At 42.8% G+C, this 10,000-nt stretch overlaps 1 protein-coding gene across 2 annotated transcripts in view; it reads left to right on the forward strand.

Moving 5' to 3' along the window:
- Positions 1–41: 41 nt before the first annotated feature.
- LOC124952390 (carbonic anhydrase-related protein 10-like) overlaps positions 42–10,000 on the forward strand; it is a 25,758-nt gene continuing 15,799 nt past the window's right edge. Inside the window, exon 1 of one of the 2 annotated variants that reach the window (XM_047502206.1) lies at positions 42–60. The gene's annotated coding sequence lies outside the window, so the exon portion shown is untranslated. Of the gene's footprint in view, positions 61–8,833; positions 9,806–10,000 lie in introns of those variants that run through there. The other variant, XM_047502205.1, reaches the window with a different exon arrangement.

A 10,000-nucleotide genomic window follows, 5' to 3' on the forward strand; every position in this document is an offset into this window, starting at 1 on the left:
CCCTTGTAATAATCCGCTGTCGTTACATCGCTTCTACATCGCTACGATATTGCCTCTAAGGTAATAATCCTTTTTTGCTCTCCTACGACATTTTACGAGGACCCGCCTTTATTACTCCCTCACAACCCCCGATTACTCTCTCTCTCTCTCTCTCTCTCTCTCTCTCTCTCTCCCTCTCTTTTTCTCTTTCTTCTTTTTTCTCTCTATTTTTTTATATTTTTTTTTCTATTTCTTTTCTCTCTCTCTCTCTCTCTCTCTCTCTCTTTCGCCTTTTCCTTTTTCTTCTTCATCTTGGCTATGCCACCTTATGTTTCTGAGTTCTGAGAATGAGGTGGGCCGACATATACCACCTATTCGATACGAGTTGCTTTAGACTTCTCGCCTTAGACGACGGACTCGCACGCCTGGATCACCGAGAACTTTGTCGTACGAAGGAAGGAAAAAGTTTCCAACCGCGAGGAAATAGAGCGCGAAAGACCCGCCAGGAAAATGTCCTGATAATCTTAGGAATAACACGAAAAGAGAGAGAGAGAGAGAGAGAGAGAAAGAGAGAACAAAAAATAAGTATTTCAATTCCATTTCCATCCAACATCCAACGAGTATCATTTCCTTTGGTTGAATGTTTTTGGTCGAGTAAATATCGTCGTAGACGAAGTCTCTCCGCGATCGTCGTACCTTTTTCCTCTTTCTTTTCTTTTTTCTTTTATTTATTTTTTTTCCCCCTTTTTCCTCTTTCGTCTCTCCTTTTTTCTCTCTCTCTCTCTCTCTCTCTCTCGAACAAGAAGAAAGTTCGTAAGGACGAATTGAATTTTATCGGCGATAAAATTACTTGCGATATTCCGTTTATCTTCGTTAAAAATAAAAGTAGAAAGAAAGAGAAGGAGGAGGGGAAAAGAAATAATGAAAAAAAAAAAGAAAAAAAAAAAAGAAAAAAAAAAAGAGACAAAGAAACGAGAGAGAACGCTCGATTCGTTATTTTAATAGTAAACAAAAATAAACAAAAGAAAGAAAAAAAGATGAAAAAAAAAAGACGAGGAGAAAGATAAAAAAAAAAAAAGAAAAAGAAAAAAAAAGAGAGAACAAAAAGAAAAAGAAGAAGAAGAAGATGAAGAAGAAAACTTCGGACATCGACGCACTGACCTATATTTATTATTCAATGGAATAAGCACCGGAAGATCGACCCAGATAATTTCTTGGACAGAAACATCTGGACAACCTCGAGATAGCCGCGAAAAAACTATTCGGTCCATTGAAGCCTTTCACACATCCTCTTATCGCTCGCCTAGGTATAAATTCCCTGGACCGTTCTACCATTCCCCGTCACCGTTCTCGTCCCCGTTCCCGTCCTTCCGTCCGTCCGTCTGTCCATCCGTCCGTCCGTCCGTCCATCCATCCATACGTCGTTTCTCCTTCTACGCTCGGATAAAAAGTGTAGTGAACGGTAGAACCCGGAGTACGTTCTTTCTACCCCCTACGGCAAGTTTTCGAACGATGGGCGTTGAGGTGAGGGCTGGAAGGAGAAAAGGATAGATCGATCGTCGATCTCACTTCCGTCTCGGTTCGCGAAAAGAAATGGGTATCTATAAAACCTTTAAAAACTTTTTCTTACCGATATCTGGACTCCTACCGTTAGAAGGAGAGTACTTACGAATACATAGATCTTTGTTATATTCAGAAGCATATATAAGCGTTAAATTCCCATCAAACGAAATGGAATTACACATGGATATCGTTATAGTAAAAGAAGGATATATATATATATATATATATATATATATATATATATATATATATATATAGTTTTGATTCGTCTGGCACGTCATATATTTCGAATAGTCGTAAGACTTTTAATGGATTACGACGACGATGACGATCATCCATGAAGATTGTGAAGATCGTTGAAACGACGAACGATCGGTTTATTAATGCAAATCTAAATCCAAAGGTTCTGCACCTAACCGATCTATCTACTCATCCCCAATCGTTCGTCCTGCGCTCTGACATTTGCCGATCGTAAAAGAAACGTATAAAGCGATGAACGTCGCTTCGAAGTTCCGAGAATGAAAGTGGAAAAAGAAGAAGAAGAAGAAGAAGAAGAAGAAGAAGAAGAAGAAGAAGTAGGAAAGAGAAGGTTAGAAGATGGACTGTTGGTGTTAGAGGGTGAAGAGGTTAGAGGGGTTAAAAGAGGTTCAATATTGGTGGTTATAAAATACGTCGTGGATACGTTGAAATCGGCGAGATTTTTATTTCGTATGGGAGGTTTCTTATCGGGACGCGCGGCTTTATCTTACGCGTTAAAATAGCTCGCTCGTATTTCAAAGACCCCCGTCTTCTTCCATTTCCTCTCATAGGATGCAAATCCGTCTCGGCGAAAGCGATCGATTAAGTCTACAGGATCGGTAAGCTATAATCATTGGATTACCACGATTCGAGGGACCGATCCGGAAGGAATAAAGCAAACATAAGTTAGGTTGGTAAGGTACGTCTGCCGATTCGATATTCCAGATCTAGCAGGGCAATCAGTTGCAGGCGCGTGCACAGACATTTGGATTCATACCATCGGCATACCACGTGGCGTCATGCCACGAATAGATGTCGAGACTCTCTCTCTCTCTCTCTCTAGAGAAAGAGAAAGAGAGAGATAGCTAGGTATCTTTCTCCCTGTTTTCATCTTCTTTCTATCATTTAACTCTCTTTCTCTCGCTCTCTCTCTCTCTTTTTCTTTTTCTCTTTCTCTAGAGTATAGAAAACCATCTCCAACTAGCATCAACGATATTTTCTCTCTCGCTAAAAGTCCGCGAATTCTTTCTTTCTTTCTTTCAGTCTTTCTGTCTTCCTTTCTTCCTTTCATTCTTTTCCTCCATCCTTTCCTTCCCGTCTTTCCCCCCGTCAATCCTCTTTCACTCACCCGAGCGATTCGTAATCGATTAACCGTAACTCTCCTACCAGCTATCTCTATCTGTATCTAACGTATAATGATGTATGCGTGCGACGATACATTCTATCTGTCTCACTTCCGTCGATAATCTGTATTCGCTTGGATTCCATCGTCGAATCTCAACGAGCGTGCACATTTTAGGAAGAGAAAGAAATAAAGCAAACATAAGAGAGTGTTCCCTCGTGGATTCAATATGCATCGCTCGAAAGTCGACCTAAGCAGTAGCAGCATACTCTTGCATTTTCCAAATAACCCTTTGAAACGAGATGGAGAAAGAGTTTCTTTCTATTCCTCTCTTTCTTTCTCTCTCTCTCTCTCTCTCTCTCTCTCCATCTCTCTATCTATCTCTTCTTTTTCTTTGTCTTACACAACGTAATACTCTCTCTCTCTCTCTCTCTCTCTCTCTCTCTTTCTTTTCGCAATCTCGAACCTACTCATCTTGGATCGCTTTTCCCCGCTTTTTCATCTTTTTTATTCCAATTGAAAGTGACTAACGATAAGCCTCCGACATCGATAATCCATATTCATCGGATATCCCTCTCGTTCTGATCCTTCTCGTTGTACGACATCCTAGTAGATGTAAGTATTAATTCAATAGACGCCGTCTGTCTTAGGCGTTCTGGTATTATTCTACTGAAAAAGGTATAAGCTAGATATAGAGAGAAAGAGAAAGAGAGAGAGAGAGAGAGAGAGAGATCTAAGACGAGGTCTTAAATCTTTAATATCTGGACATCTGTCGAATTAATGTCGTCAGACATCGTTTCTACAAATAAACGACGTAACTGACGTACTAGAACGTTCCGTGGAATCGTTAAATCGTCTGACAGATGAGATAATTAAATCAATTAATTTGTCTATAATAATTCTTTGATATCTATTCGATCTGGAATAGATATCTAAGAACAGATTCCGATAACTAATGTACTTCCGTTCATTCGTTCGTTCGTTTCTTCGTTCATATATACCATTAACGTGGACACTCGTCTTACCACTTTATCTTACCTTCTAATCGTGGACAACCATCTTACCACTTTATCTTACCTATTCACCGATTAAAACGAAACGAGCTATGGCGCCATCGAGTGAATACCTAATAGCTAACGATCGGATAATAGAGCTCAAATTCGTCACTTCGTCGAGCTTATGATTTACCGTGATTAGGGAATATATCTCGTAACACAGATGCTATCTATCTCCCTCTCTCTCTCTCTCTCTCTCTCTCTCTCTTTCTCTCTTTCTCTCTCTATCTATCTATCTATCTATCTATCTATCTATCTATCTATCTCTGTCTCTCTTTCCTCGTTCATATATATTCTCATGACTCATGTATATTTCATTGGGCTAGTTCGGTGGATTAAAGGCTTCTCCTTTTTCTATGAGGGGAGAGAGAGAGAGAGAGAAAGAGAGAGAGAGAGAGAGAAAGAGGATCAGTAATGGTAGGTAGGTAAGTGGATAGGTAGGTATATCGAAACTCACAAAGTTATTACGCTGTCGTCGAGCCGTAATCGACGCTCGAAAAGCGGGATTATATTAAAAATTTATCTACGGAAAATGCGTATTCATAATACATAAGAAAACATAATGCGTAACCGCGTGTCATCATGAATATCGAATATACATAAATTCGTTCCAAATGAGAATCATGTGTTCTTCCATAATCAATTAGCAATTTTTATCTACGTTTCGTACTCTACGTTCATACTACTTACGTCAACGTTATAAATACGTAAATATATATATATATATATATTTCGTTCTTCGTACGAATATATAAACTGTGCGCAGGCAGCCGTGGCAAGATGGGACGGGGAGAGTCGGGGCGGGAGAGATTGGAGAAAATTTCTGTCTTGCAATTCGGCAACTGCTATATTAACCGGGTCTTAATCAAGCTACTTTGTTACTATAATGCGTACAACGAATGTACTATGTAAGTACGTAGCTAGGTAGGAAGGTAGGTATAACTAGGTAGAAAGGTAAGTAGGTAGGTATGTAGATAGGTAGGTAGATATGTGGGTAGATAGGTAGGTAGATAGGTAGGTAGCAAGTTGTTCGAGACGTAGCGAGTTTCACCGTACGATTAAGTTGAGAGAACTACTTAAGCAAATGGATTCATCGGTTTAATAGAGCCTACAGTGTTTTGTTTTAAAATGGTTAGGAAAGGTTAAAGGAACGTGCTCGCGTTTAGTCTCTCTCTCTCTCTCTCTCTCTCTCTCTTTGGGTAATGCGATCCATAATTTTCTGGATAATTCTACTGGCGAACAACTCGCGCGAGCTACGTATATTAAAGTCGTCGTTGTCGTTTCTCTCTCTCTCTCTCTCTCTTTCTTTACTAAGTTAAGCTGTGTAAGAATGTACAGATATTTATATCGAATAAAGTCTTGAAACGGGACGTTCCTCGTAATGGCTTTTTGGCCAAAGAATTTCCAAATTCCATGCTCGCGAGACATTGAATTTACATAGAAACCGCTTGGCAGAAGATCTTCTTATATCTATCTATTCGTATCTCTCTTGGCGGAAGGCCTCCGAAGGATTTGGGATACGGAATGGAATCCGACGTGATCGGGATCAATCGTCGTTTCGCACGAGAGACGCGAGCCTCGAACGACACACGTCGTTCTAACGCTAATCGAACACTCGTCCCATTCGAAAGTTAACTTGGATCGTTCGTCTCCCGGAAAAAAAGAGACAATTGAGCCTCGACCTTCTCTCTCTCTCTCTCTCTCTCTCTCCCCCTTTCTCTCTCTCTTTTTCTATCTATCTATATTGCTTTCTCTCTCTCTCTCTCTCTCTCTCTCTCCCTATCTTCGTTTTCCTCTCTGTCTGTCTATCTCTTTTACTCCTTTCACTCTTTCGAACTCAATCTCCTCTTCCGTCGAGTCCGCCCGCTGGGACCAATTAGCGAAGCTCCAAATCGACGTCCTTGCCTTCTTCGATCGTAACTGGCGAATGGTATATGCATTGAAAATCGACGACGCGTTAGGCAAATTCGACGAATTTGTTCGAATTAAAAGGGAGAGAAAAAAACAGAGAAAAAGAAAAAAGAACAGAAAGAAGAGAAAGAGAGAGAGAGAGAGAGAGAGAGAGAGAGAAAAGAGGAAAGAAGAAAAGACGGAAGTGGAAGGGCGGGAGGGAGAAAGGGGGGAGGAAGGGAGAAAATAAAAAAAGAAGAAGAAGAAGAAGAAGAAGAGAAAACGGTCGGTTTATGTCGATCGTGCGAAAGGACGAGTAAACTTACACTTTCTGCGGATAAGTGTGAGTGGTAGAGTATGTCAGATAAAGATAGATATAGATATAGAGATAGAGATAGAGATAGAGATAAAGATAGAAATAGATAGATGGGGTACATCCCCTTAACCGGATATCCTAGAAAATCGGAGGAGCGAGCGTCGGAGTTGAGAGAAACGCGAGTTTCGTCGCGTATTCAATATTCCTGCCGTAGGAATGACGAAACGAACGACCTAGCAATCAGTTGCAGGCGCGTGCATAGACATTCGCATGCATAGCATCGAGTTCCACCGGCGATGGTCCGAGAGACGGTCGAAGTTCCAGTTTCGGTCTCTTTCTCTCTTCCTCTCTCTGTCTCTCTCTCGCTCTCTCGTTTCCCCTCGCATCCTCCTATCCTCTTTCCCGCCCTTGCTCCATACACATACATATTACATACACACACATACCTACATCTACAGAGAGTAAGCGAGCAAGCGAACGAGAGAGAGAGAGAGATAGATAGAGAGAGAAAGAGAGAGAGAGAGAGAGAGAGAGAGAGAGAGAAAGGAAGAGAGGGAGAGAAAGAGAGAGAGACAGAGAGAGACAGAGGTAGCAGCAGCGCGAGGCCTGGAAAGCAGCGTTTGGGGCAATGCCGCTTTGAAAATCGATAAGCGCCTCCGCGTAGTCGACCAGTCAGGAGCTTTTCGGTATATCCGCGCGAGATCCTAGCTGGTCACGTGCCGCGGCACGTCCTCGAAACGCCAACAGGAAGGATCGAGACCGTAATTTCGGCGCTTTCTCTCTTTTCCCAAGACGTAATTTTGTCGGAGATCATCCGAAGTTACCTACCCCCTTGGTGTGCGCGGTATCGTTAGAAAGGAAAAAAGGATATATAAAGGAATAACCACCGTTATTCGGATTCGTTTCTATTTCTTTTTCTCTAGCATTTCGTCCATCTCTTTATCTCTTTCTCTCTGTCTTTCTCTTTGCCTCTTTTTTCTTTTATTTCTTCTTTCATAGTGCGTGGCAAAGAAAGGACGGAAGGATGATACGAAGTAGAAGAAGAGGGCGTGAATGGTGTTCTGAGTTGACCTTTAACCCGGACAAACGTGAACGCTTGCGTTCTCTCTTTCTCTTTATATTGTTCGCTCTTCTCTTTTTCTTTCTCTCTCTCTCTCTCTCTCTCTCTCTCTCTATTTTTCTATTTTTCTCTCTCTCTCTCTCTTCTTCCTCTGTATTTCTCTTTTCTTCTTTCATGGGAAACGTACATCGACGTACCCTGAGATAAAGAGAAAGAGAAAAAGATCGGTAGAAGAATAAAGACAGAGAGAGAGAGAGAGAGAGAGAGAGAGAGAGGGATGGGAGGGAAGAGAGGAAGAGAAAGAGAAAGATAGGAGACGAGGGGAGGAGTTAGGTACACGTAATAGATCGCGATGGTGCGACCAAGAGAAAGAGAAGGATAGAAGGAGGGAGGGTGGGTAGTAGGAAGGGCGGGAGGGAGGGAAGGTCGGTAGGAGGAAAAAGGATACGTCGAGGGCGCGTGCGCAACGCGTGTCGACGTGGCCTAGGAGGAAGGTATAACGACGCATACGTCTTCTCGCCGATAACAGTAATTACGGCCAATTTCGCCTTTAAGCGTCACCCACACTGCTCGAACGAGTTCGAACGAGGGTATAAATGGTAGAGAAAGATAAAAAAAGAGAGACAGAGAGAGACACAGAGAGAGAGAGAGAGAGAGAGAGAGAGAGCGAAAGAGAGAGGGATTCTCTGACTTGACAAAAACGAAACGTCGAGGACTCGAACGAGTATACGGTAGGAAACATTTTCCGAAGGGTAACGAACGAGGGTCATCGATCTCTCGAGATCCACGTAGGTAGGTAGGTGGATAGGTAGGTTAGGTAGGTAGGTAGGTAGGTAGGTAGACAGGCAGTTATGTAGATAGGTAGGCAGTGAAAGAGAGGAAAAAGAAGAAGAGGAAGAAGAAGAAGAGGAAGAAAAGAGAAGTGCTTTTATTTTCCCTTCCCTTTTGTAGCATATCCATCCTCTCTGATAGTGGACTGAAGAAGTGCTGGGAACATTCGTGGTCGACCTCGAGAGGACGTTCTCGAGGACCGCATGGAGGGCGCGAAAGACCTAGTCCTTTGCCTCCGGACACATCGACGTGCCTTCGTGTTCGTCAGGTGGAGGAGGAGGTGGAGGCAGAGGAGGAGGAGGAAAAGGAGAAGGAGAAGGAGAGGGAAAGTCGAAGGTGGAAGGAATACGAAGGGGTTCGTCGGGCGAAGAGTGAGAGAGAGAGAGAGAGAGAGAGGGAATGCGCATGCGTAACAAGAATCTCCACTCGTGAGGCTACTAACGGAGAGACTGACGAACGTAAAAGAAATAGAAAAAGAAAGATAGATAGTTAGATAAATAGAGATAGATAAATAGAGAGAGAGAGAGAGAGAGAGAGAGAGAGAGAGAAAGAGAAAAAGAAAGAGATAAAAACTCGTCATTTGGCAAGGACTAGCATCAACCTTACTTCTCGCTAGAGAGTGATTAGTAGTATTTCCTTTAAAAAAAAAAAAAAAAAAAAAAAAAGAAAAAAAAATTATTTGTCCGTGAATAGAGAAGAAAAAGGATAAAAGATAGAAGGAAAAATATCAAAAATAGAAATAGAAGAGGAGGAAGGAAGGAGGGGAAAGAGAAAGGGAAAGAGAAAGAGTAGGAGGAAGAAGAAGAGAAGGAGGAGGAGAAGGAGGAGGAGGAGGAAGAAGAAGAAGAAGAGAAAGAAGAAGAAGAAAAAGAAGAAGAAGGGTTGGGCCAGGGGCCCGCGACCCTTCCCGACTGGACTAGACTCTACGTGGAGTCTCGGCGTCGGCGCCGTCGTCGTCGACGTCGTCGGCGGCGCGACGCTCACGGAGAGGCGCCGCGCGCGCCTACGTAGGAGGCACTCGGCCGCGCGCGGCGTCGTTAGCTCCGTCGTACCTGGACGACGGAGAGGAACGAACGAACTTACGAACTTACGAACTTACGAACGAACGAACGAACGAACGAACAAACGAACGAACGAACGAACGTACGTACGAACGAACTAACGGACGATACGGACGAACGAATCGCACGAAAGGAAGAAAGGAAGGAGGACTCTTCTGGCTCTCATTTCTCTCGCTCTCACTCACTCCTCTCTCTCTCTCTCTCTCTCTCTATCTATCTATCTATCTATCTATCTATCTCTCTGTCTATCTTTAAATCTTCGTTCACGATTATCACTAGTGCGATTATTATCGGACATCTTCCTATCAAGCTACGCGAACGTAATACGCGTTTCGTCTCGTTCGTTCATTCGATTTATCCATCTATATATTCCGTTCTTACTTCCCCCTATCATTCTTTTTCTCTTTTTCTCTCTTTCTTTTCTCTCTCTCTCTCTCTCTCTCTCTCTCTCTCTCTCGCTTTCTCTCTCTTTCTCTTTCTCTCTTGTCCTTCTCTCTGTCTCTTTCTCGCGTCCTAGTGCCGTGCCGCTTCGCTCCGTGCCGAAGCGGCTGAGAGTGGTGTGTGCTGGCTCTGCTCTGAAGGAGGGAACGAACACGGTGGGGGTGGAGGACAAGTAAAGAAAGGGTGCCATTGGGTTCGAGGACAAGGAAATTCAAGGAAGACGGAGACGACTGCTCCTACTTTTACTCGGTCAGTATCGTCCAAAAAAAGAAACGTATATTATTTTCTTTTGGCGAGAGAAATAGAATAGAAGCGAGAGAGAGAGAGAGAGAGAGAGATAGAAATTTGCCAAGATTTTTCTGTCTCCATACGTCTTTCTATTTCGCTTTCTTTCTCTCTCTCTCTCTCTCTCTCTCTCTTTCTCTCTATTTCGCAATCTCTCTT

This window comes from Vespa velutina, chromosome 10 (genome assembly GCF_912470025.1).
Source record: "Vespa velutina chromosome 10, iVesVel2.1, whole genome shotgun sequence".
Lineage (NCBI taxonomy): Eukaryota > Metazoa > Arthropoda > Insecta > Hymenoptera > Vespidae > Vespa > Vespa velutina.